The sequence below is a fragment of the Equus caballus genome, chromosome 4 (assembly GCF_041296265.1).
Source record: "Equus caballus isolate H_3958 breed thoroughbred chromosome 4, TB-T2T, whole genome shotgun sequence".
NCBI classification, from domain to species: domain Eukaryota; kingdom Metazoa; phylum Chordata; class Mammalia; order Perissodactyla; family Equidae; genus Equus; species Equus caballus.
In genome coordinates this window covers 20,460,925-20,485,179 of record NC_091687.1, presented here as the reverse complement: position 1 = coordinate 20,485,179, position 24,255 = coordinate 20,460,925, and the positions used below count along the sequence as shown (strand labels likewise).

Sequence of the window (24,255 nt, the reverse complement as noted above, 5' to 3'; positions counted from 1 at the left end):
GTTCAGTAACGCCTTGGTGGCTGTTCAGTGGGGCAGGAGTGGTCAGGTGTGGTGTCCGTAGACCCCTCTCAGAGGGCAACTGCCGGGACATGGGCTCGGTGCAGCCCCACAGGCCATCCTGCTCACCTTGGCACTGCCAATCCTGTGGATGACATCACCTGCCAGGGATAGCCCCTGTGACTGCAGGTGGGACCCAAAGCCAACCTGCACCACCACAGCATGGAGCCTGGGACAGACAGCTGAGGGCCGGGGGGTTCACAGAGGAGTCTAGTTCTGCCCCAGCCCTGACACAGCTCCTGTGTAGACCTGCAGGCTGCAGGCTGGGCACCTTGCAAGGGCTGGTGGCCCCCGGACTTGATTAACTGGAGGGGGAGAGGGAGAATTGGGCAAGGGGCTATCATAGGAGGAGAGCCCTCAGCCCCACCACTCTGGCAGCACTCCCTCCTGTCACCTTGGAGTCTACTCTGTGCCAGGCCCTCTGCCAGACCCTGAAGCTGAACATTGGCTAGAGCATGGGCCCTGCTCACAAGGACCTTAATGTGACAGTGACAGAGAGGAACAAGCCATCTCAGATGAAGGCAGATGGAGTAATTGGTCATTAAAGAGGTAACAGTGACAAAGCAAAAGAAGTCATTATTCTTTCTAGAAGGATCAGGAAATCTTCAGAAGCCACTCCATGTCCTCCACATGACGAATCCAGAAGATACAGACACCACTGAGCTGGCTCTGGCAGTTCCCCCACACCAACCTCACCCCAGGTTTGTGGCCTCCCTGGGGCCACTTCCTTGCCTGCACCTGTGTGGTGGGGACGATGATATGGGCTGCATGTTGGTGTGCCCTGAGAATTACCATGTTGCAGCCCTAACCCTGCTGTGATGGTGTGAGGAGTGTGACCTTGAGGAGGTGGCTAGCTTTAGATGTGGTCATAGGGTGGGCCCCCATGGTGGAACGAGTGCCCTTCCGAGAGCTAGCAGAGCAGAGCTGCTCTCTACATGAGGACACAGTGAGAAGGCGGTGGTGGAGGAGCCAGGAAGTGTCCTCGCCAGAACCCGATCCTGCTGGCTCCCTGGTCTCAGACTGCCAGCTTCCAGAACCATGAGAAGTAAACGTCTGCTGTCTGAGCCACCCAGCCTGTGGTACAGGCTGTGGTGGCCGGGCCGGCTACTATGGCAAGTAGCTGAGTTTCATATAAGCCTCCTGGTTCTCCAGCAAGGGGCACCTTAAACCGCAGAGGAAAATTGCCCAACACACCGTTGAGTCAGTGGCTTGGTGGATGCGACCCTTATGGGAAGTCACTGGACGCGTCACACGCGTCCAGAGCCTATGATCTCAGCACACCTGCGAATCCCAGTGACAGTGATGTCTGCATCTCCTGCATGAGTCCTCCTGCAGTTGTGGGTGGTCAATAATCTTGTGAGAGTTTTAAGGTCATCTGTCTTAGACTCAGCCTCCTTGGGTTTTCTGCTTATTTTATTATATGAATTTTAAAACAATAACATTTGGTTTGTTTGCTCTATTTTAAACCAGAGCCAATCAATTTGCATTTTTCCTTAGGTTGTACTGCATGGCTTCTCAGTAAAGTAAGAGCGTGCACACAGACCTGTTCGTTCGTGAAGGGTGCAGCAAAATAACAACATGTGCACAGTTCACAACAGAGGAAACATCGCTTTGCGCGTACGAGTCTAGACACAGTTGACAATACAATTTTAAGTCATGTCTGCTAGCGACTGCAGCCTCTTCCTGGGTTATTAAAAACAGATTAGTGGGTCTTATCTGAAGGTACAGCTTCTGTGAGGAACAGCATTCCCTCATTTATTTAACAACATTTAATTTGTCTAATGATTTAAGTTGTTTAATCACATCTCATCACTTATTATCCAGAAATGCAGATGCCTGAGAACTTCTTTCTGACTGATAGCATTCTTTCCCCTAGAGGGTAGAGAAATTAAATTAGTATCAAGAAAGTGAATTTTTGTGGTAAAAATCAACAAGGCATTTTTCACTGCTTTGTGACTCATTTGTAAAGACAGCCTGTCACGTGGACAAGGATGATTGCTATAGCAAAGATTTCTGAGCCATGAGACTGAGCTCCATGCCTCAGTCGCCGCCTACAGTCTAGTCAATGCCATCGGGCTTCTGTGGCAAGGTTCCCTTTGCTCTGGGCCCTCAGTGGCCCTGAGGGACCTTGGTCCTTCTTCCTGTCTTGCTGAGTCTGTGCCAGACCTATAGACTCATGACTCTTGTGTGCCTCCCTGGAGTTTGGCATGACATGCATTTATCTGATAGCAACTCTGAGCACCTACTGTGTGCCTGGCCCAGTGCCAGTGACAAGGCTACAAGAGAGGGATGCAGTACCTTCCCTCTGACCTGCAGCAGCCCCAGGGGTGTCCCCTGGAGCTTCAGCCAGAGTTCGAGAACCAGAGAGTGGCTCATTGTTCTCTTGGCCTGATGGAGTTGTGGCCTGGGCCAGGCCCCTCGTCTTTCTGGCCAGGCCTTCATAATTGACGATGTGACCATCCAGTGTGCCTGGAGCTGACCTGAATGTGCAGCACTTGGGCATGGGGGAGGGGTACAGGGGCTGGAGGGGAGCCTGGGGAGAGCTTTGGGCCGGGCCACCGTCTCAGGTAACACCTGTCCCCTACCCTCTCTTCAGGGAACCCTGGCAGATAAGTCAGCCCTGCCTGTCGTGGCTTCAACCCCTAGCCACTGTCTCCCTCTGTTGCACCCCTTCCACATTGTAGGAGAGAGCAGATTGGTGCATGCACTGCTTTCCTCCTGAGGTCCCAGGTGAGAGCAGTGCTGCTCCAATTGGGAAGCTGCACATGTTTGGGGACATCTAACCTATTCAGGCTCTTCCCAAAGGTACTGCTAGGGCTAGTGCACTCAGCCTTGCCAACTCCCATTTTAGCCGAGACTCAGCTCAGGCACCTCAGAAGTGGGCAGGAAGCATCACTGCCCGGGAAGGCCTGGTGTCAGTGCCCAGGCACCCGCTGTGGGAGGGGTGGGCCAGCGTCCGCCCAGCCCAGCTGCACCTGGCCACAGGAACCTGGGCCGAGTGTTGCCAAATCTTTGGATGATTCAAGAGAAATCACGACTCATGCTTTTAAAAACTGAACTCTCCCAATACTGCACATGTTTCAGTTTTCTAAAACTACCACACAGGCTGAACCCGACAGGTGTCGTACTGCAGGCACATCAGCCGGTCTCCGGTGGGCCCGTGCGTGGTGAGCCATGTCATGTGTTTTCTTAGTCTCCCAGCACCTTGGTGTAGTGGGCACTCAGTGATGAATTACAGGAACTGATACCCAAAAAGCATTCAGCAAGCTAGAATGACAGTCCAAATCTAGAAGATATTACATTAAACAGGGTTTAAAAATGACGCTCTGCACATGCAGCTGGGAAGGTGTCACAGAAAGGGTGGGCAGTGGCTGTCTGGTGCTCATGGAAAGAGAAGGACCATGTCGATGAAAATCCTGCTTGAGTCCAAAGTTCGAGGTGACCTTTCCAGAAAAGCACATTTGACCACTCTGCTCTAACAGAAGTGGATTCTCTAGGAGTCAGCTGCTTTATTCTGTTCTGTCTCAGACACTGCTGTCCTTCTGAGAAGGACCCTCAACATGTGGAGCTCATCCCAAGTGGAGACACCAGATGTTGGGAGAGGTAAAGAAGATGGTGGAGAATGGGTGAAGGTTGTTGGGGGCTCACAGGGCTACTCCTCAGCAACATTTGTGGGCAAGGGTGTCTCCTGATCTCCCGGGTCCAGGGGCTGACCAGAGACCATGCAGGTTTGGAGAGTGGGCTGCCCAAGACGTCCCTGCTGGCATCCCAGCCACCCCTGTGGGGCTCTGCTGGATGTGGCTCCCCCATTACTCCCGAGGACAGATGCCCGTCTTCTCTTTCATCCTCACTCTCAGAGCAGAAGCAGAGTAGCCTTTCAAAGAAGGAGTTTATGTAAATGGACAACTGAAAATTTAATGAGGAGTGAATGTAGATGATGGAGGCAACCTGTGAGTGGTAATGGCTGGATTAGAATCCTTGGAGGGTCTAACCCATTTGTCTCTAGGAGGTTCACCAGAAAGCATAAGGAATAACTTCTCTATTCTCTAGGATGGACAAAGAAAAGGCTGCAAGTGAATCAGGTAATACTGGACCTGTGGTCACATGCAAGTCTTAAGGAATTGCATCAGGAAGATCCTGGTATTTCTCGTTTTTTTAGTATCTATCTCATGGTGGTTACTACGCATGTAATTTTTACAGCGGTTCTACACACTGCAGGGAAGAGACTTTCCATATGGGGAAGCTGAGGACCAGCAGCTGCAGTGCTTTGTCCAGAGGCCGAGGCAGGAAGGGAGCTTGGTCTGGATGAGTTGGAGCCCACATGTTCCCCACCCTGCACAGTGCCTTGACGTTGTACCTCACTGGGCTTTGAGGAGACACCCTGACCCTGTGGGGCCTCCTGCATGGGCTGAAGAACCTCTCCCAAATGCAGCACAGATGCATTTGCTGTTAAAAAAGCTGCTTTTATATAAGTGCAAGGAGCTCAGTACACGCTTCTGGATAGCCCTTCATTCTGTGGAGGTCAGAGGGGTTGGGCAGCTCTTATTCCATTTAAGCAGGAACCTTTCTTGGCTCCCACTTCATCAGTAACAGCCCTCAGAGAGATGGGCCTCCCTAAGAAAGAGGCCCGATTCTCCAATGGGTAGCTGCCCCTCGTCTTCCAGGGTACCAGCCCGGGGGTGCTGAACTGTGCCTGGGACAGCCAGGGACTCAGTCTCAGATGGAGAAGGGCTGGCACTATGGCCATCAGAAGGGCCCCCAGTGACCGACAGGAAAGTGATGGGAAGTGACAGGGCGGGCCAGACTTTGCAACTCTGCCACCATTGAAACAGCACTGCCAGTTGCCAAGATTTCAGGTTTGTGGGTATCTCCCAGGGTAGTTGGGCTTTGTGAGTCATAGGCTCTATCAGGATGCCTTTGGCTGCAAGAGACAAAAGGCCCATTGGCTTCAGTTGTAAGGAAATTCACTTTTGCATAATGAGAAGTCTAGAGGCAAGGAGGCTGCAGCCGAGGGCAACCTCCTTCCGTATCATGGAACTTGCATCCATCTCCACAACTGTGGCTGGTTAGGCCAGACTTGTGCACTCACCCTGAAACAATGGTTCCATATACTGGTTGGTTGGTGAGCCAGGGGCCCAGAAATGTTAAGTGGTAGAAAGAGTGTAGTGTGCGGTGTGCACTGACCCAGCAGGACCTAGTGAGTTGGGTCATGGTACATGACGGCAAGAACAGATGCACTCTTGGAAGAAGCAGAAACCATGAATAAACAGAGAAAGCTGACTGGGAAAGCAGATGTGCAGAGATGCTGGGGGGGTGGTGAGAGAGGGAGGGAGAGAGAGAGGAGGCCAGGGGAGCAGGAAAGTGACAGAGAAGTGCTGGTTAAAGAAAAGGACAGTGATACTAATAGAAAAATGTTTATTTATGAATTGAAGATAAGCTTTACAGGCCCCGTGAATACTTCAGGACAGCTTTGTCAGGCTGGGCTTTCTTTCAGTCCATAAAGATTTTCATGTAGCTGCATAATGACTTGTTACAGCAAGTTTTTCCATTTGTTATTCAAACACAATTAATCACATATTTTAACTTCATTATTTGGGGCATAAATGTTGTCGTACTTCCAATCATCTCTTCTCCCTTTGCTTACTTTTAAATATTGATTTTTCTGGAACTGGATTGATTGCCTTGTATAGGCAATTAAATTAATTAAAAACTAATTAAAAATTAAAAACCCTTGTATAGGGTTTTGCACATACATTTACTAAAGATCAAGATTGGATCTGATGAGACTTTGACTACGATTTGATAAATATGCCTCAACATTAGACCATCTTTGGCAAGAAAAACTAGCCCTGCTCGCCAAGTGACGTTCGTCTCACAGCATGTGCCTGTGTGGAGATGATGCCGTCTTCTGCTTCACCCTGTGTGGCCCGGGGCATCGTCAGGCATCCATCCTGGAGCCGCAGTGGCGTCTTCTCGTCAATCTGCACCTGGAAGGCCGTATTGCACACCTTCACAGCCCCTCTCATTCTCAGCTCCTTCAAAATGTACCCACATCACCTTTTGTGGTGCCTTCAGGCATCGAACACATTAGAACCTGAGCCTCATTGCACTTAACCCACGTGCTGGGCGACCCCGAAGGGCACTGAGCTGGGTGAACTGTGTCTGCCCTGCCTACGTTGTGGACACTCAGGCAGTTGGGCCATGTCAGGACAGGAGCCGGGAGAGCAGTGCTCCCAGCAGGACAGAGAAAACGCTGATGTTCCCTCAGGGTCACTCATGGCTTTACCAATGCAAGGGCCTGCCTAGATGCAGATTAGCACATGCCCAGCGCCTTAGAGGATAAAGTCCTCTTTCCTCATCATCCCTCACACGGGCATCTTTCTTTCCTTCCTCTCACTGCCTCCTTTCTCTTGAGTGGTGAAGGGACAGCTGCCGCTTCCTCACCACCCCCCAGGGCTCCACCTCCCAATGGAACTGGAGTCCATCAGCCCTGGGCAGGACTCAGCCCACCTATAAGCACTGCTGCTGTGGCCCCTCCAGGGGCCTCCTCTGTCACCCTTGTCACCCACTTCACCCAGCCCTCTGTGCAGCAGTATCTCTCTGTGCCCCACGCTGCCTTCCATACCGTGAGGACACTCATCCGCCGCCTGGCTACCGTCCATGTACAAGTGGCCCCACAGGCAGCTCTCTGCCAGGATGCCTGTCTGCAGCGCCAGCTCAGATTTCTGTCTGCTGTCCTCTCCACAATCCAGGCTAACCCACTGTCTTCCCACTGCGGCCCTGCCCTCTCCTCTTTGTCCCCCCTCTTCTGGAATTTGGAGGCTGGGGGGGTCATTCTTAATTCCTGCCTTTTTTCTTTGGCCACTGACAGCCCATCAGTCATGTAGCTTCTCTGCAACATTTTCTAGAGGAGGAATATAAGCCATCTTTGTTGGTTTTTAAAATTACAGTACTGTGCAAACGGAACGTTTAGTTACCATCTCTGTGACGAAGTTCGTTCAACAAAGACCGATTTTTTTTTTTTTTTGAGGAAGATTAGCCCTGAGCTAACATCTGCTACCAATCCTCCTCTTTTTGCTGAGGAAGACTGGCCCTGAGCTAATATCTGTGCCCATCTTCCTCTACTTTATATGTGGGATGCCTGCCACCGCGTGGCTTGCTGAGCAGTGCACCCAGGATCCAAACCAGCAAACCCTGGGCTGCCGAAGCAGAACACGCGAATTTAACTGCTGTGCCACTGGGTCAGCCCCCAACAAAGACGAATTTTTGATGTTGCTTGGCCATGTCTGGACGCCGTGCCAAGTAGCTCTGCCTCTTCTTTTCTGCTGCTGGGCAGGTGTGGGGCGAGCCCTCGGCACTGCACCCACAGTCCCAGCTCCTCCCTGTGCTTCTCTAAAACCCTCAGGTTCCTCCTTTCCAGAAGGCAGGTGTTACTAATGTTCTCATGGAGCAGGTGTGACAGGTCACATCCAAAAAGTGGGGTTTAGACTCGGCACCTGAGCTTCAAGTCCATCGTCTTCCAGATATGCCGCAGCAGTGCTCTGAACCAACAGAAATAACGTCTCAATAAACCGAAATGAACATTTACTGAAGACTTTATTTTTTATGAGGGGACGTGTGAACTCAACCAAGCCAAGCAAGGAAACCCTACAAACAAGGTAGATCCCGTCGCTGCCCATTCTTTCTGCTGTTGTGTGCTGCTACCACAGAAGGTCTTGTGACCTGGAATGCTCTACTTGACTTCGTCACGTTGGTCCTGGGAGGTGCTGCATGGGCAGGCTCTGAGGCAGGAAGCCCTCGGGGAATCATGGTGTAGTAGGGAGAGATGTGTTGACAAACACGTTATTGCACAGAGGTTAGCTCAGCCTTGGACATTTGTACAGGAACAGCAACCCAGAGGAGCCTGTGAGCAGTCCCATGTACGCAAGTTTCCATGGCTGCCACGGCTGCATCCTTGCCCATCAGCCTAGGTCTGAATAACACAGTTGCTGGGTGGTATTCCTTTCTGGGGGTGGCATGGCTGGGCCCCTGCATCCAAGCTGTTAGTAACTGAGCAGTGGCCAGCTTTACTGGCTTCCTTGCACATTGCTGAGTTGACAGGAACGTTCTGCAGCTGTGTTTCTTGCCCTGTGCTTTCTGGATTCCCAGTTACCTGAATTGTTGTGAGAAAAAACATACAGGTCCAGGAAGTTTGGGGCCATTTGCATCTCCTGTCACCTTCTTGGAAATTCACATTTCATACTGAGTTTTGGAGAATTTGAACAATCCTACAGGGAAGAAAACCTCTGTGACTGGAGTTAGCCTAGAGCTTCCCAGAGGTTCTGACCCCAGAACCGCTTTCTACATAGCGCCTACATACTTCCCACAGAACCTGCTTTGGGAAAGGGTGCTGAACTGTCCAACGTAACTTTTAAAATGATAACCACCATCCCTTTTCAGACTTCTCTGAGAATATTGCTAAAACCAAGGGGGCTCGGAGCCCTCTGAAGCTCTCAGCCTAGGAATAATTCCAAAGCGCCGACGTGGCTGTGTCTTCCTGCTGCTGTGTTTGCATCTGAATCAGGGACTCGGTGGAACTGGGTGGCCCTGACAGGAGCAGGCCACTTGTTTAGCTAAATATGAGATGGGGAATAATCTCCAGAATCTCATGAGAAATCCCAACCGCTAGTGTTTCTCTGGACTATAAATAGCTTTTTAAATGTAAATTCTTTAAATTTAGGAGGCCCCAAACTGATCTTTTATTACAGCATTGAGTATCTCTTGATATCTGTAGCTGTCGGGAGCATTGGAAAAGTGAGCACTTAAATTACCTACATCTTTCATAGGAAGAATCACCCCACTTTTGCCCAAAATCTGTGTGTCTTGCCTGTGTGCAAACGTATATGCCTGGGTCTCGCTGTGGACTCCAAGGCCAGGGCCGTGCAAACAGCTGTCAGTTGCCTGTGTTGCAGATGGCTTCAGAGAGGGCTGCCTGGTTTGCTAGAACAGGAAATACTTTTCCTTGGCAAACTAGTCTGCTAATTCTTGCTGTTGCTTTGACTTGCAATTTCATTAGGAAAAGGTAATTAACTGGAAGGTGCACTTCTTCCCCAGTTACCCTATGTGTCAGCTTCTGTCGTAATTGCACGTGATTAAACGCCCCCCTCGTTTTTCTTTGTGTTGCTGTTTCAAACCACAATTCCTCCAATGGCGAAGAAGCTGTCACCTCTATGGAACATGAACATCTGTGCTTTGGTTATGCCTGAGAACAGCGTAGAGTCATGGGGGACTCTCGTTCCATTCTGCAGTCTAAATGTGTCGTTTCCATACAGTTTAAGATAAGGTGTTTTATGAAATTACAAGGTTGAGAAATGTCTGTCAGGCGTTTGGCTCTTGGTTGATGGGGTTCCATGCTGTGGCAAACTTTGCTGCCACGCTTCTCGAGCGCTAGGTCCAAGTGTTTTCACTGTCGTGGAGGACGCTAACCATAATCTTAAAAGCACGTTGCCTGAGCCGGCTGTTTCCTGTTGGCCGGTCTCTGCACCCGCTCACAGCTGGGCCTCCCCAGCATTGCAGCCCGTTGCACACCTTCCTGTCCAGCAGGGCAGGAGTCTGGGGTCTGACCTTCTTTTTCCCTCCATATCATTTCTATTCTTCTTTTCTTGGGCTCTCACCTCAGTCTCTTAACCAGCATAAAGGCAAAGAGATTTGAGTAGTAAAAATGTAAAAAAAAAGAAAGTAAGTCACTGGAGGAAACCAAGTGAGGGCATGTGGAGTGCCTCCGGAAGAGAGAATCCAGTAAACATCCTCCCCCGCATCCACTCTGCTCGCTGCTCTGAAGCCGAGTCTCAGCATTTCTAGGAAAGGGACACAGACGTTGACCCCCTTCAGAAAGGTTCTAAGTGCACACCCTGTGCTGGTAAATTTATTTTTGGTCCCCAGTAGAGAACCAAAAGCTGTTGACTAACATGATTTATTTTTTACCTGACCCAAAAACAGTCTCCCCATTGTAATCCCACAACAGAGATTCTCTTAAATCAAAGCAGCAGTCTCTCATCCCATGTATAGAATGCTGGAGCCTTCAGGTGCGTTTAGATCAGGAAAACCCTGAACGGAAAGAGATGGAAGTGTCACATGAACCACCTTCTTTTGCTGCTGTTCGTGAAAAGTGTCTCTTTTCTTGCCGCCCCGGCTCCCCACGGAGCCCAGGAGGGGAAAGGAGGAAGTGACAGTCCTGCCCTCAGTGGTGGGGACAGCACCAATACTCGAGGAAGCAGCAACACGTTTTTTTTTAGTGAGCCTTGGAATTTTGGGATGCCCACCTTGGACTCTGACCATTGAACCTCGCACAAACGATGTTTTAGCAATGTTAACAGACAAAGCCAACTATGTCCGTTTGCCCGTGGTTTTGTCAGTTCTCATCTCTCTGTATTTTATCTGGTTTCAGTGAAAGTAGATGGAATTTTATATATGTTTTCATTTGTTTAATATTCCACAGATGCTTTCTGTGTTTCTTACGTGGTCTTCATGAAGACTACTCTTACTAGCAGATAACAATATGGATGAGTATTTATTTGGGCCACACTTGGATACTGTGCTGGCTGGATATTTGCATGGTTTTCCAGTTGTCTGTGCTGTAGATAACGCTTCCTTGAGCAACTGTGATATAGTTTTTGTCACATTTTTAGTTCTTTCCCTTGGGTAGATCCCAGAAGCCAGATTCCTAGTCAGAGGTCGTGAGAATTTTATAGCTCTGGATGTGGACATGTTGCTATGTCGGTTTGTCAGGGCCTGTTTATTTTGATTACCACGTTCAGGGTGGAGTGAGTTTCCAGGCATCTGAGCCCGGCCCCACACCATGTTCTCCCTGGTGAGAGAATGGCTCAGAGGCCCCATGGCAGCACAGGGTGGCTTTGGAAAGCTCCTCTCCCCAGCTGGGGTGGCTCTCCATGCCCGAGGGTCAGGTGATATTTGCAGGGTTTGTGATGGTGACACAGAGGACTCATTTGTTCCTCTCCTGTCTTAGTGGGGTTGGACATGCAGCCTCTTGGGTTTTCAAAACTGTGCATCAGCCTTAGCACGTCTTCTGGCTGTACTCCGGCTGTTTCTGGGTGTATGGTGATGGCGTAAGAAGTTAAGCTTGCGTTGCTTTGCAGTGGCCACAGAATGGAGCAGGAAAAGACTCTGATTCCATTTGGACGTCAGGTCCCCCCACGTAGAGCTCAGCCATCTCTGTGGTATACCCTGAGGAGGGTGAAGAATAAGGCGTGGAGAGTGGGTCAAGTGTTACCCACCCTGACCTCACAACTCTGCCCCTGCTCAGGCTTTCCAGGCAGGGCCCCGATCGGAGTGCATGTCTTCTGCACTCCGTCTTTTTCAGCTCTGCAGCCCAGCCTCCCCAACATGTTCTCCAGTCTGGGAGGATCACCCAGGAGAGAGCATCTGAGTGACAACAGCTAGTAGGGCCTCGAGACCACTTCTCCACATCCCACACCTGCAGGCACAAGGACATACACTTAGTGCTGCCCACCTTGTGCCCCTGCACAGATCTGACTTCCCCCAGATCAGAGCAAGGAAATAAAGTCACCGCTGTCCTCTGTCCATCTCATGGCCTTACTCGCGTATATGTTTTGAGCAGCTTCCTTCTGGTTTGCAGTGGGAAGGATGGGCTGGACGGGAGGTGGCGGGGGGCCAGTTAGGATGTGGACTCAGCAGAGTTGAACTGGAAGAGAACTGGGTGAGTTTGAGCAAAATTGACTGCATTTAGTGACTTATTGCTCTCCCATAGTTTTTGTGGTCCCTATGACAGCTTGTGATTCTGTTTTTCCTTCTTCTTTAAAAATATATTCAAACTAGTGCTCAGAACACGGTTTCTAAATTCCATTCTCCACTAAAAGGAGGCAGAGCCGCCCGGGAAGTGCTGAAAGCATGAAGGGGGCATGCCACAAGGAGACAGGAGCCCCCTTGAAGAGTAAGGGGAAGATGGTAACTTATGTAGGTGGAGAAACCTGGCAGGTGCCACCTTAACCAAGTGGTCCTAGCTGACGTCACCAGGAAGGGGCCAGACCATCTCCCTATGCCTCCCGATGGGACACCCTGAGAAAGGCATAGCATCTCTTCTGTGGTGCCAAAGACATGAACCAGGGTTGAGAGACATTCCTCAAAATGGCTGGGACTTGTCAAAGGTGTTGAGGTCTTAGAAGACCCCAGAAAACAAAACCACGCCACAGCAACAACCACCACCAAACCTGAGGAGCTGTGCGGATGACAGAGACTGAAGAGACGTGACAACTGAAGCTTGTGGTCCTGGACTGGATCCTGAACACCTCAAAATTTGTTTTGCCTTTTCTAAAAAGAACAATAATTGGACGTTGGCTAAATTTGAACGAGGTCTATAAATCAGCCAATGGTAGTGTGTCGACATAATTTCCTGATTTCAATCCTTGTGCTGTGGTTATGTAAGAATGTTGTTGTTTTTAGGAAATATACACTGAGCTATCTTGGGGTCAAGGGGCCAGCTGTGTGCAGCTCACTGTCGTAGACAAATAGGAAAGAGAATGAGAATATGATAAAGCAAATGGGTAACAGTTAATATTTGGGGAACCTATGGAAAATCGGACCATTTTTTACAGATTTTCTGTAAGCCTGAAATTATCTCGATATAAAATGCTGAAAAGAGAAAAACCCTGTTTTAAACCCAAAATGTGCCTCTTACATGCACAGATCTTTCAGTGTGCTTTTCTCCAAGTAGAGAAACATCCTAGAGAACACGTGACATGAGCCTGCCATGTTAATTCTCCGTAATTCCCAGAAACGCACCTCTTAACCCACAACTCTGGGGAAGAATTGCACGCGTACCCTAGTCCAGCCGACCCTTGGCCAGAGACTCTGAGGGTTCACAGCAGCCACCTGATGGCAGAAGTACATTTGTTGCCATCAACTGACCGGTTTCTGGTTCTATGCAACAGGGCACACTCTTGATCTGGTGCTGCTGGCAAAGGCGCACCCTCCCCCCAGCTGCCATCCCAGGAAGATGCACTCCTCCACGCATTCCCACACTTCTTGGAGGAGAAGTTGAGAACATGCTGCCTCTCTTTTTTTTCCTTTTCAAAAGAAACGGAACATCCATAATTATGTTGGCATAACATAATGTGCTAAGTGGATTTGTCTCTTGGGTGCTCAGTTTCAATGCATATAAACTTCATCCAAGGGAAAGAACTTCCTGAGGCTTTAGTCTTTGAGCCTCAAACTATGAAAGGTTCCCGAGGAGATAAAATGTGAAGAAACAAATACCACATTTTCTCAAAGGCAGTGCCAGCCCCATAATTATGCTGTTGGCTGGGTTTATATTAGAATCTGTACCACTTATGGTTCAAGAACTCACAGGAGGAAGATCTTGTTGTAATTAAATTTTTGCCTCTCTAAACCTAACGTTTAGAGGCCCCTTTTTCATCTGTGTGATTTTTTTGGGTAGATTTTTAGCACATTCACGTGGGGGTTTTGATAAGTGGGCTCTGTAAACAGTGGTAAAGTGTGTAGGACTAAACTTAAGTCATTTCCCGGGTTGGTCGGCAGCTGTATGGTCCAGGGTTTTCTGGGAGGAGGAGCCCATGGACTTCAGAGAGCCCGGGATTGCCCTCCTACTGAGGGGCCTGTGGCCCGAAACATGGGCAGCTGTGCAGGCCAGAGCTGTGTGGAGTGGGTGTCTTTTTCTATGAAATGAAAATATCACATCTGAAATTTCTCCCAAGTCTCCACCGCTTCTTGGCTGTCTCAGCTGCAGCTGATGGGAGGCGGTGGGGCCGGGGGCTCCTGCAACAAGCAGGTTGTAAGGGGACTTGCATTTGGAGGCTGTAGGCGGTTCCTCAGTGTCCCCCTGGCCCTTACACACTGCTCTTGGAGCAGGATCAGAGGTGAGCTTCCTTTGCAGAGGTCAGTGTGGGCTCTGTGTTCCTGCTCTGGCCGCCTCTCCCTGTACCTCCTCCCGCCAGGAACACGCACTGGTGTCCAGGGCTCAGGGCTGGCAATGCTGGAAGGCCAGAGAGGAGGGGGGCCCATCCAGGGCGGCTCCTGCCCGCTGCCATTGACTAGAGGATGCCGCTGTGGAGAAGTCCTGGGAGGAGCTCTCAGGAGCTGCTGGGGCAGAATTTGAGGGAGGATATGTGCTTAGCAATTGCTTCACTCTTTCATAAGCAGTTACATGAGAGGGAAAAAAAATCTTAGCTTTATTCCATTAAGACTAGTCTATACCAGGAGCATGACTAGTGAATAGCTTTAGAAGTGTGAAATTATGAAACTTCAAATTGTGCTATTGAAGGGAGGAATCCCAAGAATACTGGGCCCTTTGAGAATCTAGAGGAACTCTGAGTACTGATAATTCTGAGTCATGAACTGAGTCTGCTTCAAGAAGCCAAAGTATGAAGCACAGAAAATGAAGGGGATGGGTAAGATAAACATTTTGATAGACAAATCTGCAGAGTCTGAACAAGGACTGTTTGGTGTCAGTTTTGATGCTGTCATGCTATGATGATTTCCAGTTATTTTAGGTGGGTTTGCTTGGTAATAAGCAGTAGAAGTGTCAGAATGTACCTCCTCCCGCTGTGGGATTGTAGGGTCTCTAGACGCACATGTGTGAATGTGGTTTTCTCTGGAGCTCAGGTGAGGCTGATTTTCTCTCACGCCCCCAGGGTGGTGGTCTTGTAGGTGGAGCAGCTGGGTTTGTGACTCATTCCCTGAAGGCCCTTGTCTCTTATTCCGATCCATCCACTTTGGAGTAATGTGGAATTGCCCTGATAACAGGGCGGGGGCTTCTAAAGAGAACTTGAACTTGTTACAGTAGGTGGACTATTTTTGTGTCACAGAGACGAGAAGAACCGGACACTCTCCTGCTGTAACCTTGGCCCAGGTGGGAACGTAGTGACTTGCTGCCCAGCGGGGCAGGTCTCAGGTTCTTATAGGGTGTCTGTGGAACTAGCCACTGGTAAGCTCATGTCTTCTCTTTATTATAGATGCTGTTTTACTTACTTTTATAGATGGAGTGTTTGTTTTAATTTAGTTTTATATTGTATTAGCCACCAATTCAACCAGAACCCTGATTTGCGCCTAGGAGTGCACATTATGTTCACCTAGATTTTCCAAAATTTGAAATCCAAACTCCCGCCTAAAACTTCCAAAATAGGTGGGGGCCCTTCCAAGCAGAGACAACACATAGATACCTGAGATAAAGTGGTCAGAGGAAAGACAGCCTGAGAGGACCCGTGGTCTTTAGTGGTGACCAGACTGTCTTCAAAAAGGTGGTTTTGATGCTATAAAGCTACTGTCATGAAAGCCTGTGGTTCTGGGTTAAGAATGGAGTGATAGATCTGTGCTCTGAAACATTTACCCAGAGAGAGACCCTAATAGCACAAAGATTAGACTATTATGAAGATAGCATCATTATTGAATTCATTGTGCTGTGACAGTTATAAACTATTTGAATGAAGAGTTGAATTAGGATCTTATACTTTATTGCATGCTGTTATGGATTGAATTGTCCCCCCCCCCCCAATTCATATGTTGAAATCCTAAACCCCCCAGAACCTCAGAATTGCACTTTTTGGAAGTAGAGGTATTACAGATGCCGGTAGTTAAGATGAGGTCATGCTGGAATAGGTGGGTAATCTACTATGGCTGCTGTCCTTATAGAAGGGGAAAAGCTGGGCACGGACACACAGAGCAGGAACAGCATGTGAAGATGAAGGCAGAGAAAATGCCGAAGATTGCCAGCACACCACCAGAAACTACGAGAGAGGCATAGAACAGACTCTTCGCAGCCCTCGGAAGGAACCAACCTGCTGACACTTTGATCTTGGACTTCCAGTGTCCAGAACTGCAAGAAAATAAATTTCTGTTGCTTAAGTGACCTGGTTTGTGGCAGTTTGTTATAGCAGCCTTGGCAAAATAATATACACACCCCGAAGTAAATTCTAGGTGGATTAAGCTGTTAATAACAATATCATACATTAAGAGAAGTAGAAAAATATACAGTGGAATAATTAATTGATCCTTGAGCTGGGGAATGATGTCTTAACTACTAAAGTGAATAGATGAAATCACAGAGTGGAAGATTAATTTTCTTTATAGTTAAATCTATCAGTGTCATAAATTAAATGTTAAGCTGTTGACAAGCTCAGAAAGAATATTTGTAATACATTTGCAATATCCCTAAATAAAGAGTTGTTATGAATCAATAATAAAAAGGTAAATCACCTCTCTCTATCCCTTGATCTCTTTTCCTCCAGAGATTTTCTCCACTCCCAATTCACTCACTACTCCCAAGAAAAAAACAACTTTTCACACCTTTTATTCCCTCTTCTAACTTCTCACCTGGTAACCTGGCCTTGGATTTATTAGAGAGGGGCTGTTAACAAAGAGGACCAGCTCATCTCTCCACCTATTTCTTTCACCCACCTGTGTCTGAACCCACCTGCCTACCTTCTTTGCCATTCAGCAGACGTGCCCCTGCTTCTTTCTAAGGCCACCCCCTCCTTTCATGGCCAGCCCCTCTACCTTCTCAAGGATACTGCTCCTGCAGTCACCCCCTTTCTTTCTTCCATTATCAGTTTCATCTTCGTTCCTAGATCATTCACATCAATGTCCAAATAAACCTTAACATATCTCATCTAGTGAAACCTCCCCCGCCTGCATTTCTCTCCAGCTGCTGCTCCATTTCTCTGCTGCTTTTCTGGCAGAACTCCCCACTCCCCGGGCCAGCTGTTTGAATCCCTGTCTCTGCTTTTCACTTCCTGGTCTCCCCTCAGCACTTCCTACTTGGGCTTTTGGTTCCACTAATTGCCTGAAATGAATCTTATCAAGGAGACTTGTGACATATCTCTGGTCAAAGCCAGTGGTCAGTTTTTGGTGGCATCTTCATGATATCTCAGCAGCATTAGGCATAATCTTGCTTCCTGAACTACTTGCTTCTCCAAGCTTCCATGCCCCCTGTTTTCCTCTCCTCATCTCTCTGCTTCTTAGCCCCTCTCTCCCCCAGACCACTGGCATTTGCAGGACTCCACAGCTCTGTCTTGGCCTCCTCCACTTTCTAGCAATGCGCTCTCCGTAAGTGGCTTCATCTGGACCCCTGACACTAGATGCCATCTGTGTGCTCGTGACTCATACTTTCACATCAATACTGGAACTTCTCCACTGCTGAGAGAAGCTCTGCATATTCTCTTCTCTGCAGTTGCTCCCTGGTGGTCACACCCACTCTCAGCTCTCCACCCCATCCATATGCTGAGAACCCCAGGTTTATATTCTCGTTCAGCCTCTTCCCCAAGCCCCAGACTCATGCTTTCAGTCACTGACTTGTCTTTTCCGTGTGAAGGTCTAAAAGGTATTTCAAACTCAACATGTCCAAACTCAGCTTCTGATCCTCCCTCAGAGCCTGTTCCTTCCATCAAGTCCCTCAGTGAGTGTCAGCTTAGACCCCAGCTGCCCAGTCCAAATCCCGAATTCCTTCCTCACCCCTCTTCCTGTCACTTCCACACCACATTGGCAACTCTGCCCTGAGTTGGACAACCTCTCGTGGCTCCGCTGCTGGGACCTGGGTCTGACCTTCTTCCTTCTCTGCATTATTACATAAATCCCGTAATTCAGCAGGTCTCCCAACTTCTGCCCCTATACAGTGTGTGTTCCTGCATAGCCCCAGAGCAACCCTTAAAATGGTCTGTCAGCCTCTGGTCTCCTTTGTGCAATGACTTCATCTTTCAGGGTCAAAGTTAAAGTCCCCCGGCCACCTGCGAGGACCCCCTTCCAACCCCCAGTGAGCTGTTCTTTTCTCCTTCCAGCGTCTGACTCTCTAGATTGTGCTTCTTTGCTTGTTGTTTGTCTCCCCCACTCTAGTGAAGTTGTGAGATTGGGATTTATTCTAGGAGCTGTAGCCCAGCACCTGGGTGCCTGGCACAGAGAACGTGCCCTGGCAACATCTGCTGAATGAATGACAATGATCCAAGACCACCCTCCCCGCCCCCCCCCCCCCAATCAGGTGGACCTGAAATATCTGGACAAGTTTCAGCCAGTCTAATTCAAACCTTAAAATATTTTTAAAAATTATAGACTATCTGTTAGGTTTAATGTTTCATATTAAGTTTGATCACTACTGCCAAACAAATCTTTTTTTTTCGTTACTCATGGAAATCCTGCGTGTAATTCTCTAGCACTCTTCTGCTTTCCAGGCTACAGAAGGTTGTGATTGGGTTGTGTCACATCTCTATAACCAAGATTTCCGTCTAGAAGCTGATAGGTCTTCAGTGAATTTTTGTTTGCTTTGCTCAGGCTCTTGGGATTCCTCCTGGTACCGGGAGAGAGAACCTTGTGCTTTTCATGCCTAAATGGGCTCTTTCACATTAGTAGCCATATTTCTTCTTACGCTTTACCCATTCTGCACCTTTTTAACTCGTGGAACTTTATTTCGACCCATTCATACATGCCCAAGGTTGCTGACTTGTGGCCTGGACAAGTGAAGGAGCTGAGGACCCTGGATCTAGAGCACCATTCTGCTCTCCCCACTGGCCTGGCTGGGTGGAAACGGTGCTCATGGCAGCTCTCCATGCTCAAGACCCAGGATTGGCCTTTGAATCTTTATTCTAGTTGATCTGAGAGCCGTCCCCTCCCTGGGAGAAAAAGTCCTTCGCTAAAGTGAGTGCATTCGAGGCTCATCTTTGCCCTCAGGTGGCATGTTGACCTGTCTTCCTGGCACCCTCATCCCTCTCTCTCCGAAGAAGCCAGTTCGTCAGTCAAGCAAAACAGTTGCCAAACTCTCAAGACTGAAAGCAGAGTTAAGAGTTGGGACTAAGTTGGTCATGACTTATTACCAAATCATCTATGCCCAGCCAGGAAATCAAAAAGAAAAAAAAAATCCTCTAATTTTTAAAAATTATAGAAGTAATAAATGCTCGTAGTAAAAGCAAAAAGTGAAACTTCAGCAGTGCAAAAAGTTTTACAATGGAAAGTCCAATTCCTTTCCTCCTCTGTTCCCAGCTCTTGGCTCATTCTCCAGAGGCGAGCAGTGGGCAGTGTCTTGTCTGTGTCATCTCAGAATTCATGTGCATTATCTCATTTCCCCCAAGAGCTTCACGGTGTTCCATTGCACGGAGGAGCCATAATTTATTTCATCAAATCCCCTTTCCATGAACAGTTCCATTGTTTGCAGTTCTTATTGTAAACGGAGCTGAAACGAACATTCTTGTACATAGATCTTTGGTCATTTAATGGGCGGGAAGGTGGGTAGGTATCGATGGGTAGATAGACAGTGAGACAGATAGGTGATAGGTAGACAGATAAACTCTGAGCAGTGTAATTGCTGGATCAAAAGACTTATGTGTTTATGATTATATGTACATGTATATGAAAATTTTTTTATGACCATTGTCAAAGGGCTGTGTTTCCCTTATAATAAAACGCAAAGGCACCAGGGCCTAGCCCTTCTCCTGTTTAAGGTGCAGAATAATCTGGGATGGGTGTCTGGTACCGCTGGCCCCTGAGTGGCAGTGTGAAGTCACTTTCCCCAGTGATGAAGGCAGACTCCCAGGCAATCCATCGTTTTGATTGGCTGTTTCTGTAGCTTCAAGAAACTCTAGAAGATGTTTACTGAGCTGTCTGGGAGCAAAAGGACAGACCTGAAGAGAGGTCTGCTGCAGGGCCTCGCTTGCTCATCCGCCCTGGAAACCTCTGAGTCCGAGACCCCAGCGACGGGAGGGTGGGGTAAGGTGTGCACTGTCCCTTTCAGGTACTTACTCTTTTTGGTGTTGGACCTTCTGAGCTTGTGTTTAGTAGTAGAAGCTTTTGTTTTCCTGGTTTTAGGGCAGTTGTGCCGACTGCGGGATTTTGACATGTCTTTTCCTGCCGATCCCTGGTCTAACGTGAGCAGAACTGAGAAGCCCTGCTTGTCCAACAGGCGTAACCATAGGGCAGGCTGAACCTCTTTCTGTTGTCTCAGCTAGGGACTTTTGCCTGATTTTTAATTCTGAAAGAGCAGCAGCCTGGGAGGCAAAGTGGTGCCAGTAAATACGCTCTGCCTTTTAAAGAAGTCGCAATAATTACTGTGACTAACTCTTGACAGTTATCTGTATGTTTGTAATTGTGTCATCTCACTTTAATGGTGTGTAAGCTGACAATCCAGAAAATAAGGTGTTACGGATAGTTTCAAGATTCTTAGTAAAAACCATATTCTTAGTAGATGTATTTTGGAGATGAATTGGGATTTTGTGGGTGAACTTTATATCTATAGATACATATTCTTGACTATTATAAGTGAATAAAAATGTAGCCCTAAGCAACAGCCCCATCTGTGCAATTTTGATGACAGCTCTCACTTTTTGCGTTGCCCAGGCCCAGAGAAAGTTCTGAAATAGTAGTCCTTTTTTTGATCTCCTAGCTGTGCAGGACTTTCTCTCAGCTCCTCAAATTTCTCTTTTTCTAAACTTGTAGTAAACCTGCCAGGCTGCCTTCACCTGGGTGAAGGCTCTGCTTCTTCCCTGCCCCAACCACTGTCTGTTATCTTCCCAGGTTTCTTTGGTTCTTTCCCTGCAGCTGTATGCCCCCATCTCCCATCCCACCCGTGTAATGCTGGCACTTCAGCAGACAGGACAGCTCTGCAGGCTGGGTGGGCGGGGGCCCAGGGGTCTGAGTAGTGGCTGACGATGTGCTCTTCTGACGTAGTGCTGCTGCTCTGGGGGCACAGCTTGCCTTACAGAGGCTGCTGGAAGCTCCCCTGCCCCAAAATAACAGTAAGACCTGCGCTGCTTACTTTTGCTCGCCAGATAACAATGAATAAATTGCACACTTTGAGATAAGACATGAAGTATAAATTGTCCTGAGAAAGATAATACATTGAATGAAGGTAGACCCATTTTAGTCGATGAGGTTCAGATTGTTTAGGGGGAACTGCTTTTGACGGGGTGACCTTCAGATACAAGAGGGAAGGAGAAGGCAGTGAGGGGAGGCGCCAAGTCACTTCCCCATCTCCAAATCTCATCGTGTAACCACCGAGCAAAGGGTGCAGGACGCGGGCCCCTGAGCTGGTCAGCTTTGTGGGACCTCCTGGGGCAGGTGCAGGAGCACACCTGTACAGGGCCTGTTTCCAGGGGCTGACCTAACAGAGCACCACCCTCTCTCTTAGGATATTCTGCTCAGCCCCAGCTGGGACTGAAGCACCCAGCACCTGTGTATTTTGGATCTTAAATATCTTGGGCAGTGAAGGCAGAGGTTTAATGGAAAAGGGATAGAGGCGCTCCTGGAAAAGCTGGCAACCAAACAAGCCCCTCTCGCTGTCATTTTCATGAGTTCTGTCCTGTGGGTGAGGTTTGACAGTGTGATAAGACACAGTGAAATGCTGAACGAAAGGAGGGGCCCACATTCTGTTATTTTCACACAAAGTGAGTTTTTAAACTATTAATTTTCAAATAATTTCAAACCTGTACAGAAGGTGCAGTAATAATACAAAGAACTCATGTAGATCCTTTACCCTGGTTCCCTAATTGTTAACATTTTGTCACATTTTAAATCATTTTCACTGCCCCGGCATATATGTACAGAGAGAGATTTGTATTCACATAGATATATATTTAGATACACACATATATTGCTGCTCTTTTCTCCGAACCATCTGAGACTAATTTGTGAACATCAAGTCCTTTCTTTACCTCCTAAATACCTCAGTGTCTATTTCCTAAAAACAGGGAGCAGAGCACAGTACAATTACCGAAACCAGGATAGTTAACATTAACAAAGTGCAAGTATCCAGTCGACAGACCTTGTTCAGATCCCCTCATTGTCCTTGTGGGGTCCTTTCTGGCGTTCTCTCTTTCTGGTTCATGGACTGGTTCGGGACCACCGTCTGTGCTAGTTCCACGGTCTCTCTCATCTCCTTTAATGTGGAACACTCCTTGGCCTTTCCACGCTTCTCGTGATGTAGACACTTGTTGAAGGACCCAGTTAGGTTTGTGGGGAGTCTCCTCGGGGTCCCATCAGGTTGGACGTGGTGGGAAGATCGCAGGAAGGGAGGCCGTGTCTTCTGGGCTTCACTTCAGGAAGCTCATGACATTGGTTGTCCAGTTATTGCCGATGTTGATATTTCTTGCTGGGTTAAGATGTTGTTGTCTACTCAATTTCTTCATGTAAAGGGACTATTTTTCCCTTTGTAATTAGGAAGTAATTTGAAGAAAGGTAAGTTGAGACTGTGTCAATATGCTTGTCTACATCAGTCTTTCACTGACTGGTTTTGTGGTGTATGGATGATGCCTGTCTGGTTTTTCTAGCTCCATCATCGTGCACTTATTAATTGGCATTCTGCTGTTCATGGACGTGTTTTTTTATTTGTCAGTAAGGACACATTAATTATTATTTTATTCCATGCCTTATAGTTCCTACAATCCTTGTTTGTTTTGATGCTCATATTGTCCCAGTGGGGCTGGTAGAAGCCCCTTTCAGGCTGGTTCCTTTTTCCTTGGACATGTCCCCATCAACATGCTTCCTTGCTTCCTAGCATGAGGTTTCCCATCCTCTGCAAGCAGTCAGCGTTATTGATACTTGGGACTAGATAAACCCTTGTTGCAGGGCCTGTCCTGTGCACTGTAGGATGTTTAGCAGCATCTCTGGCCTCTATCCACAAGAAGCCAGTAGTGGGCTCTACCCCTATATACACCCCAGTTGTGACAACCAAAAATGTCTCAGACATTGTCAGATGTCCCTTAGGGGGCAAAATCCACCTTCCTCAAGTCCCCATTGGGAACCAGTGAAAAAGTATTGCTTTCTTCACTGAATTTTATGATCTGTAAGAGAAAAGTCGGTTCACTTCCTCAAATAGATTAGGCAAGAAAAGTCTTATAATATGCTTTATTTCTTCTAGCAACACAAGGATAAAGGGACCCAAGGAATGTTTAGGTCTTTCTCTATGAAGACAGAGTCAGTGATGAACCCCAGGTGCCCCTCACCCAGCCCCACAGCCATCAGCCCACAACATGTCTTACCCCAGCCACAACCCATTGACTTCCCGTGTGTGTATTGTTTTGACAAGAGTCCCGTGTAACAATATCGTTTATTTGTAAGTATTTTAGTCTGCTTCTGTAAAAGTTCATAGATTTTTTTTACCAGAACCATAATGCCATATTACACCTAATTCCTTAATATCATTTAAAAAATTCACTGCTGAAATGGGATTTGCATTCAAGCTGCACGTTTGCAGCTCTAGTGCAGTGAGTTCCACGGACACACGTGCTGCTCCAGGAAGGGCTTGGGTGCAGGGGTGCGCTCCCACTGTAGCTCCGATCACAATGGAAAGGCTCAGCTGGGCATGCGCTGCAGGCTTCACCCCGTTATTCATGTTGCAGGGGGACCTGCCACCAAAAGCGGCAGCTGCCCCCAGCAGAACTGTTAACGACCCCGAATTAGGAAGCCTTTGGAGTCATCTGGTCAACCTCTGCTCTGAGACGGAGAGCTCTGTAGAGCCACGATGGACGGGGGCACGATGCGAGCCTCTTCCTCTCCTCAGGAACCATCACTGCCTTGCTCACTATAGGCTTTAGCTTCTTTGAATACAAAACAAAGTCCTAATTGCTGGGTTTTCAAGTATTTAAAGCTGAGACAGTTTAAAGCCCCTTAGACGTCTATGGAGCAGAACTTCAGGATGAGCTCTTTCTGCCCAGGCACACACTCTTCCTGAGTTGACACTGCGGGGGGTCTGGATCCTGGAGCTCATGTTGAGTCTTGCCTGTTAGGTACGTAATGCCCCCCAAGAAGGAGAAGACAAGTCAAATGAGTCTGTCTGGAATGATTTCTTATTGAGTGTTTACTCTGCAATAGGGACTTCTGTGCCGTATCCTATGTGACACCCAATGTAAGCCTATGTGACAGTCGCCCCATTTTGGCATTGAGGATGTCAGGAGTCAGAAGGGGGGGGCTCACGCTGCAAGCAGTTAGCAGGAGTTTGACTCTAGGACTGGCAGGTTCTAAGTCCATGCTCTCACTGTTGAATCAGAAATTCTTTCTATAATTGAGGCTTTTAGATAATTTTAGGGGTGGACGGGGGGGGAAGCTTGTATATTCAGAGGAATGGGAACTGCACAGAGAGTGTGCTTTATTAATGTTAAGTAAGGAATTCAGAGATGCTAAATGGACATGCCAGCAGTTCCATTCTGTTCCTTAACAAATTCAATTTTAAGAAATAGTATTCTACCAAAAACT

At 48.0% G+C, this 24,255-nt stretch overlaps 1 protein-coding gene and 1 long non-coding RNA gene across 8 annotated transcripts in view; both read left to right on the top strand.

Annotated features, from left to right (window-relative positions):
* Positions 1 to 24,255, top strand: part of GRB10 (growth factor receptor bound protein 10) — a 205,153-nt gene that overhangs the window by 127,221 nt on the left and 53,677 nt on the right. The gene's annotated exons all lie outside the window — the stretch shown is intronic.
* On the top strand, positions 14,893 to 15,933 carry LOC138923719 (uncharacterized). The gene is made up of 2 exons (XR_011437753.1): positions 14,893 to 15,016; positions 15,721 to 15,933. It is a non-coding gene; the product is annotated as an uncharacterized lncRNA (long non-coding RNA).